Source organism: Orycteropus afer, unplaced genomic scaffold, assembly GCF_000298275.1.
Source record: "Orycteropus afer afer isolate SDZICR_OR568_19922 unplaced genomic scaffold, OryAfe1.0 scaffold00571, whole genome shotgun sequence".
Classification (NCBI taxonomy): Eukaryota; Metazoa; Chordata; class Mammalia; order Tubulidentata; family Orycteropodidae; genus Orycteropus; species Orycteropus afer.
In genome coordinates, this window is record NW_006922158.1 from 649,898 (window position 1) to 658,850 (window position 8,953).

Genomic DNA, 8,953 nt, shown 5'->3' on the forward strand with positions numbered 1-8,953 from the left:
CCATGTTCCGATGATTAATGGATGTCTGTGGCTGTTTCTCTTCAATTTGAGTGGTGCCACATCAGCAAATGAAGGTCTTGAAAGCTTTCTCTTTTCCATGAGTAAGGCTGGGTTAACTCAGATGTTGCAGCTCTTTCCCAATCCTATTTCGCGAGCTTATAGAAGCTGGCAAATCCAAGTTCTTGAATCAAACATCAACCTGGAGGCTTTTCCCAACTCATGCAGCTCAGAGGCTGAGGAGCTCAAGGTTGGCAGGCAGTATACTGGCTGATGTGTCCAACGAATGACGAATCCAAGATCACCAGGGCGAATGGTGGATTGTTCGCTCATGGACATTTGTAGGCAGCACAACAGAATCTCAATCCACAGAAGAAGTGTCTCTTTTCCCAGGATGTCCATACATATACTGGAAGCAGGCCACACCCCTAGGGAAACTCCCTTTTAATGGATTGGCTGTTCAAAACATAGACCTCTGATCCCATCATCGGAACTACCCATCACAACTGCTTAAACCACACAGAATTGTGGTCCAGCCAAGTTGACACACAGCTCCAACTATAACAGAGTCCATTGCATTTATGTTAATGGTGGTGGAATAATGTGGAAAAAGATACCTATAAAAGTGGCACAACAGGAAAAATGTAATCGATATCATTGAATCATAAAGGTGGAGGTTGTGTTGGCACAGGCTTTGATGTGCGTATTTTCACCACAATAATAATAATAAACAGAAAAGAAGAGAGAAGAGGGTACGTATCCAATCTTGCATTCAACAATCACATACTGAGCATCTATTTCATGCCAATGATTCTGGAAATCCAGAGGAAAAAGGATAGATAACACACCATCCCTACTCTACGGGGGCTCCACAGCTAGTAAGGGAGACAGGCCAGCAAATAGGTAATAACGATGCAATGTGGTATTATTAGTGTTACTGATAGGCATTGGCTAGTCCTATTGTTACTAGGTGCCATAGAGTTGATTTCCAACTCACTCCACATGACAGAGTAGAACTGCCCCATTGGGCCTCCCAGGCAGTAATCTGTACGGGAGCAGCCCATTAGATCTTTCTCCTAAGCTAGTTCTAGAGTTTTAAAATTATGTGTAATGTTATTTGGATATTTATATTAGACTTTGGAGAAACTCAGACCTGGTAGCTAGAGTAAGTAAAATTAATTACTGTTATTATAGTTCATTTTACATGGACCTAGTTGTGCTTTAAATGAAATCTCATTCCTACAGACTCAAAATACACAGAGACTAGAAGATGATTCTAATTTGACTAGTTTATGAAGTAGCCATTAATGGTCCCAATTTGCTTCACATTTATGGGGAGAGGTTATCTGGAAAGAGATGACAAACCAACACTGACTTGGGGAGAGGGTGTAGAAAATAAGGATAAAAATATATCACTTGTTATAAATACCATGACGAAACCCTATCAGATGTACTTGGCAAAGAATAATAATTGGGAATTCTATTTATGGTCCTTTTATTATCAAAATTAATGATTCACTAAAATAATTTTTTTTTATAAGTGCCTGTGACTAATTTAAAACGTGTTTGCATTTTCACAAAACTTATCATGGCAATCAATTGATTATATCAAACATTTATGATCAATAATCAACCGTTAATGGTGGTGGAATAGTGTGGGGAAGGATACCTATAAAAGTAGCACAACAGGAAAAATGTAATCGATATCACTGAATCATAAAGGTGGAGGTTGTGTTGGCACAGGCTTTGATGTGCATTTATCCTTCAAAATAGACATTTATTTTCTATAGATTTCATCAACTACTGAACAGATACAAAAGAAATATATTAAAAACAAATAAACAACAACTGCAAAAAAAGATAAATATATACCAAGCCAAGCCCACTGTCAGCCATTAGATTTTATCTCACAGTAACCCTATGGGACAGAGTAGAACTGCCCAGAGGGTTTCCAAGGCTGAAAATCTTAACATAAGCAGACAGCCACGTTGTTCTCCTGCAAAGCAGCTGGTAGGTTCAAACTGCTGACCCTTAGTTTAGAAGCCGAGCACTTTGAGCACTGCACCACGAGAGATCTTTAAAGAAATATATAAGGAATAACAGTGAAATAAGCTCCCAGGTACCCACCACCAAGAAACAATTAAGAAAGAAACACACATTTTAAAATTAAATGCATACTTTTCTATAGGTAATATGTCACATGGTGCAAATTCAAGATGTACAAAAGGGTATACATTGAACATTCTACCATTTTTTGTATCCCTCAGTACACTAAGTGCTTCCTCATTCTTTCTTATGGCTGTATAGTATTCCATTTTATGAATATATTATAATTTGCTGATTTAACCAGTCAACTTCTATTATGCATTTAAGTTGTTCCTAATATTTTGCTGTTACAAAAAATGCTGCAATGACTAACCTTGTATATAAATCATTTAACACATGAACAAGTATACCTGTAGAATAACTTTCTAGAAGAGAAATAGTTAGGTAAAAAGGCATGTGTATTTAGAATTTTCCTACAGAGAAAATGAATACTTCCACTGGCAATGTATGAGTCGGGGGGGGGCAGGAAAACAAACACTGCCATCGAGTTGATTCCGTCTGGTAGCAATCCCTTTGGAGTTTCCAAGGTGGTAAATCTTTATGGAAGTAGATTGTCCCATATTCCTTCCATGGAGTGGCTGGTGGGTTTGAACCACCAACCTTCTGGTTAGCAGTCAAATGCCTTAGGCACTACACCACCAGAGCTCCTTATGTAAGAGTTTATACCTTGGTAAATAGAGTGTTTCATTAAAATGTCAGTTTTGTAGGTGAAAAATAATATCTCAGTGTGATTTTAATTTATATTTCTTTTATTACGACTGAAGTTGAGCACCCTTCCTAATGTCAACAGCTATATATATTTGCTTTCCCGTGAATGGCTTCTTCGCCTTCAGCCACTTTTTATGAGGATTCTTGGTCTCTTTCCTACTGATGTGTAAAAACTCTTCCTTTAGGGAAATTCACTCTTTCGGTTATTCCTTGCCCCCTCCCCACTCATTTGTTTTCTTACTTGGTTTACATGGCAAACAACTGGTGTTTGCCATGCAGACTTTTATTATTATTATTATTATGCAATCAAATATATCAACCTTTTCTTTAATATTTTCTGGATTTTTGTGATAGAAAGGACTTCTTTATTCTGAGGGTTAAAACATCAAACATTTAAACAATCCTTATTCTTGAAGATTCCTGCCACAGAGTTTAAATATGATTTTACTGTTAGCAGCCCTTGCTAACCTGATCTCCAGCACCTAATAGAATGGACTGGGTATAAAGCATTCTGCATGGGGAACCTTCAGTCATGAAACTCGGTTGCTATGGAGATGTGATGCAGCTCTGTTGTTTAAAAAACACTCATTATTTGCTTATTACAAGTTCAACACTGGGCTAGGCACCTTTGTGGCAGACAGAGATGAAACAGAAAAAACTGGACCTTGCCATAATGTACTGTGGGAGACAGGCATGCTTACAAACAATGCATGGAGGGGGAGCGAGTGGGTAGAGAAAAAAGTGGGGTGTAATAATGAGGCAAAGAGCACGGGTGGTGCGATGGTTAAGCGCTTGGCTGCTAACAGAAAGATGGGTGGTTCAAATCCACACAGCGGCTCTGCAGGAGAAGACCTGGTGATTTCCACCCATAAAGATTACAGCCTAGAAAACCCTATGGGGTAGTTCTTCTCTGTTACTCAGGGTTGCAGTGAGTTGGAATGAAACTCCCTCCATGGCACACAACAAGGAGGCAGGTGGGAGTGGCCTATGTATAGGCTGAGTATAGAACTAGCCAGCCTTTTTGCCTTCCATTCTGGATCCTCAATGTTATTATCATGTAAAACAGTGATTGGCAAGCTATCTGTAAAGAGACAGTAACTATTGTCTTCGCAACTACTCAGCTCTGGAGAAACAATGAGAGTGGCTATGTTTAATTAAACTTGATTTATGGATGCTGAAATGTGCATTTCATGTAAGTTTCATGTGTCAGTGGGATATTATTCTTCTTTTAACTTTTTCTCAAGCATTAAAACACATAAAATATACTCTTACCTCTTGGGCTATACAAAAACAGATGGCAGATGAGATTTCATCCACAGGCAGTAGTTTGCCAAAACCCGATAATGGCTGTAGGTAATGGCTGTGAGTTCTATCTCAGGAGTAAGGATGATTATAGAGCACGGAGACCTATCAATTAGTGAAAGGTCCCTGGGTGGTGAAAATCGTTTGTGCTCAACTACTGACTCTGGTGGAGTAGTGATTAAACATTCAGCTGCTAACCAAAAGGTTGGTGGTTCGAACCCAGATGCTACGCAGGAGAAAGATGTGGCAGTCTGCCTCCGTAAAGATTTACATCCTTGCAAACCCTGTGGGGGCAGTTCTACTCCGCCCTATAGGGTCACTAGGAGTCTGAATGATTCATTGGCACTTGGTTCATTGGTTGATACCAACCCAAACGTTGGTGGTTTGAACTCACCCAGCCATGCTGTGTTAGAAAGGCCTGGCAATCTGCTTCCATAAATATTACAGCCAAGAAAACTCTGTAGGGCAGTTCTACTCTGTAACACATGGGGTTGCCATGAATTGAAATTGACTGAAGCAATGGGGCTTTTTATCAAGTGGTGAAAGCCTCAAAAACACCTCTAAATTCATCACTAGTTTAAGCTTTATTTAAGTTTTGTGAAAGGAATCTTAAAACAATGAAGGAAGGAAGCAATGGCTGTGTATCTGCTCAGCTAAATACTGCTTCGAGGTGGAAAAGATAGTGTCCTTTGACTCAAAATCACTGATGCTGTCTGTTAAGCTGCCTTGCACCTAATATTTCTGTCAGAGTATCTAGAAACTATGGTGATTGGTGCCATAGAAACACGCAGTGAGTGAGCAGGGTGATGAGCTTGTGCATCGTGGCATGGCTGAGAGGAAAAAGCTGTATAGCTGCCAATTCAGAGGTAATGTAACGGGGTAAAATGGAATGCAGCTAGCATGCAGGGAGCTTTACTGTTTACAGAGCACTTTTCACAAGGAGTAAACAAATAGACAAACAAAAATATTACCCTCAAGTCCATTCCAACTCATGGCAACTCTATAGGACAGAGTAGAACTGCCCAGTAGGGTTTCCATGGCTCTGGTAGCATAGTGGCTAAGGCACTTGACTGCTAACCAGAAGGCTGGCAGTTCAAACCCACCAGCCACTCCTCAGAAGGAAGGTTGGGCAATCCTACTTCCGTAGTGATACTGCCTCGGAAACCCAAGGAGGGGTCGCTATGAGTCAGGGCTGACTCAACGGCACATAACAACAACAATCTTTACAGAAGGAGACTGCCCCATCTTTCTCCCGCAGCATGGCTAGTGGGTTCGAACCACTGATCTCTAGCACCTGGCTGCTTTAACTACTGTGTCACCAGGGCTCCTTTCACATAGATTATCACCTTTAATTTTACTCAAAACTCACAATAACCATGTGTAGTTGGTACTTTTCCGATTTTACAGATAAGGATCTGACTCTTTTCTTGCAGCGTTATTCACATTGCTTTAAGTCTAAGAATCAATGCCCCTCAATGCCTTAACCACAATAAATAAATACTGATGGTGATGACAGTGATGATAGTAAAAGTGTACAGATACTGCACTAGGCTATTCATCTGTGTTGACTCAATTTGGCCTCACAGCTGCCCAAGTGTGGAGTCATTATGCATTGTGCTGAGAATTACACAGTTTGGAGTCAGATAGACCTGGGTTCAAGCCTTATTTCTGCCACTTACAGCTCTGCAACATGGGGCATGTTACGGAACATCTCTGAACTTCAGTTTCCAGGTCTGTAAAGTGTAGGTCCACCACTCATCTGTTAGTCTATCATACTGTTGTGGCTTGCGTTTTGCTGTGATGCTGGAAGCTATGCCACTTGTATTTCAAATACCAGCAGGGCCACCCATGGTGGGCAGGTTTCAGTGGAATCTCCAGACTAACATTCGCTGATGACTAGGAACCTATACATAGACCAAGAGGCAGTCATTCAAACAGAATAAGGGGTTCTATGTGGTTTAAAATCAGAAAAGGTGTGTGTCAGTGTAGTAGCCTTTCACTATACTTATTCAATCTATATGCTGAGCAAATAATCTGAGAAGCTGGACTATATGAAGAAAAACATGGTATCAGGATTGGAGGAAGAATCATTAACAACTTGAGAAATGCAGATGATACAACCTTGCTTGCTGAAAGTGAAGAATCCTTCAGTATAGATTACTCTTCAACATCAAGAAAACAAAAATCCTCACAACTGGACCAATAAGCATGGTAAATGGAGAAAAGATTGAGCTTGTCAAGGATTTCATTTTACTTGGATCCACAATCAATGGCCATGAAAACAGCAGTCAAGAAACCAAACAATGTGTTGATTGGAAAAATCTGCTGCAAAAGACTTCTTAAAGGATTCAAAGAAAAGATGTCACTTACAAGACTAAGGTGCGCCTGACACAAGACATGGTATTTTCAATCACTTCATACGTATGTGAAAGCTGCACAATGAGTTAGGAAGAGTTGCTGTCTTCAAATTATGATGTTGGAGAAGAATATTAAATATACCATGGACTGCCAGAAGAACAAACAAATCTATCTTGGAAGAAGCACAACCAGAATATTCCTTAGAAGTGATGATGGCAACATGCACGGTGGACATGTTATCAGGGGAGACTACTTCTGGAGAAGCACATCATACATGATAAAGTAGAGGGTCAGTGAAAACGAGGAATGTCCTCAATGACATGGCTTGACACAGTGGCTGCAACAATGGCCCAAACATAGCAACAATTGTGAGGATGGCTCAGGATCAGGCAGTATTTCATTCTGTTGCACATAGGGATGTGATGAGTTGGAAGTGACTCAATAACACCTAACAACAACAACAACAAAATTCCAGTGATGTAAGCCTACCAGTTCTTTGAGCTATTGCATCAATTAAAATGAGACGTTATTGTTTTTGTTAGGTACTACAGAGTTGATTCCGACCCATAGCAACCCCATGTGACAGAGAAGAAATGCCCCCATGAGTTTCCTAAGCTATAATCTTTATGGGAGCAGATTGCCACCAGGTCTTTCTCCTTGCAGAGTCTCTGGGTGGGTTCAGACCACCAACATTTTGGTTAGCAACCTGGTGCTTCACCACTGAGCCACCAGGACTCCTTTAAATTGAGATAATGAATGTAAAATGCTTAGCACACTGTCTGGCACTAATATGTGCTCAATAAAGTTTGATTAGTACTTCACAAAGCTTATAATAGTTCTGTAACCCTGACAAAGAAAATTATAATTATTTAATAGATTCCACAAACACTTGGCATTCAGAGATTTTAAAAAACAAAACTTTTTACTTTAAAATAATTATAGACTGGGGAGAAGTTGCAAAAACAGTACAGTCCTATGTATCCTGTAAGGAGCTCCGGTGGCACAGTGGTTAAGGCATTCAACTGCTAACCAAAAGGTTGGTGGTTTGAACCCACCAGCTGCTATGCAGAAGTAAGGTGGGACAGTCTGCTTCCATAAAGATTTACAGACTTGCAAACCCTATGAAGCAGTTCTTCTCTGCCCTATAGGGTCACTATGAGTCAGAGTCAACTCAATGGCAGTAGGTTTATTTTTTATGTACCCTGCTTCCAGCTTCCCCCAAAGGTGACTTATAGTTGTAATATAATATGTAAACCAGGAAATTGATATTGGTACAGTATTATTAACTAGATTACAGACCTTATTCAGTTTTCACCAGTTTTAATCTGCATCCATGTGTTTGTGTGTGTGTGTGTGTGTGTGTGTGGTTCTGTGCAATTTTATCCCAAGTATAGATTTGTATGAGTACTACCACAGTCAAGACACAGAACTGTTTCCATTACCATAAGATAAAGCCCTGGTGCTGCCTCTTTGCATTTGGATCTACCCCCACCCATTCTCATGAAAACCACTAATCTGTTACTAATCTCTATAGTTTTGTCATTTCAAGAATATTTTATAAATTGACTAATACAGTATTAACTTTTTGAGATTGATGTTTTTCACTAAGCACAATCCCATTGAGATCCATTCAAGTTGTTGCATGTATCAATAGTTCGTTCCTTTTTACTGTTGACTAGTATTCCTTTGAGGAGCTCTGGTAGTGTAGTGCCTAAGGCACTTGACTTCTAACCAGAAGGCTGGCGGCTCAAACCCACCAGCCACTCCTCAGAAGGAAGGTTGGGCTATCTACTTCCATAGTGATACTGCCTCAGAAACCCAAGGAGGGGTCACTATGTGTCAGGTCTGACTCCACGGCACATAACATTGCCGTGTATTCCATTGAAGGAGGTCCGGTGGTGCAGTGGTTAAGGCATTTGGCTGCTAACCAGAAGGTCAGCAATTTGGACCCACCAGCTGCTCCATCTGCTTTTGTAAAGATTTGGAGCCTTGGAAACCCTATGGAGCAATTCTACTCTGCTCTCCAGGTTAATCAGGTTTGTGCAACCCTTCACCCATTGAAGGGCATTTGGACTATTTCCAGGGTTTTGCTACTGCAAATAAAGCTTCAGTGAATAATAGAGTATGATTTTTTGTGTGTGGACGTAAGTTTTCATTTCCTTATACCCAAGGTGTGATTGCTGTGTTGGACAGTAAAGGGTATGTTTAAACTCATGAAAAATTGCCAAATTGATTTCCAGAGTGACTGTGCAGTTTTACATTTATTACAGTAACGTGTGAATAATTCAATTTCTCTACATCCTCACCAACATTTGGTATCATCAAAATTTTTCATTATTATTATTATTATTTTGATTTGGGTGAAGATTTACAGAGCAAATTCACTTTCCATATAGCAGTTTACATATACTTTGTCTCATGACATTGACCACAGTTTACCACAATGCAACAGTTCCCCTCCCACTTCCTACCCATAGTTAAC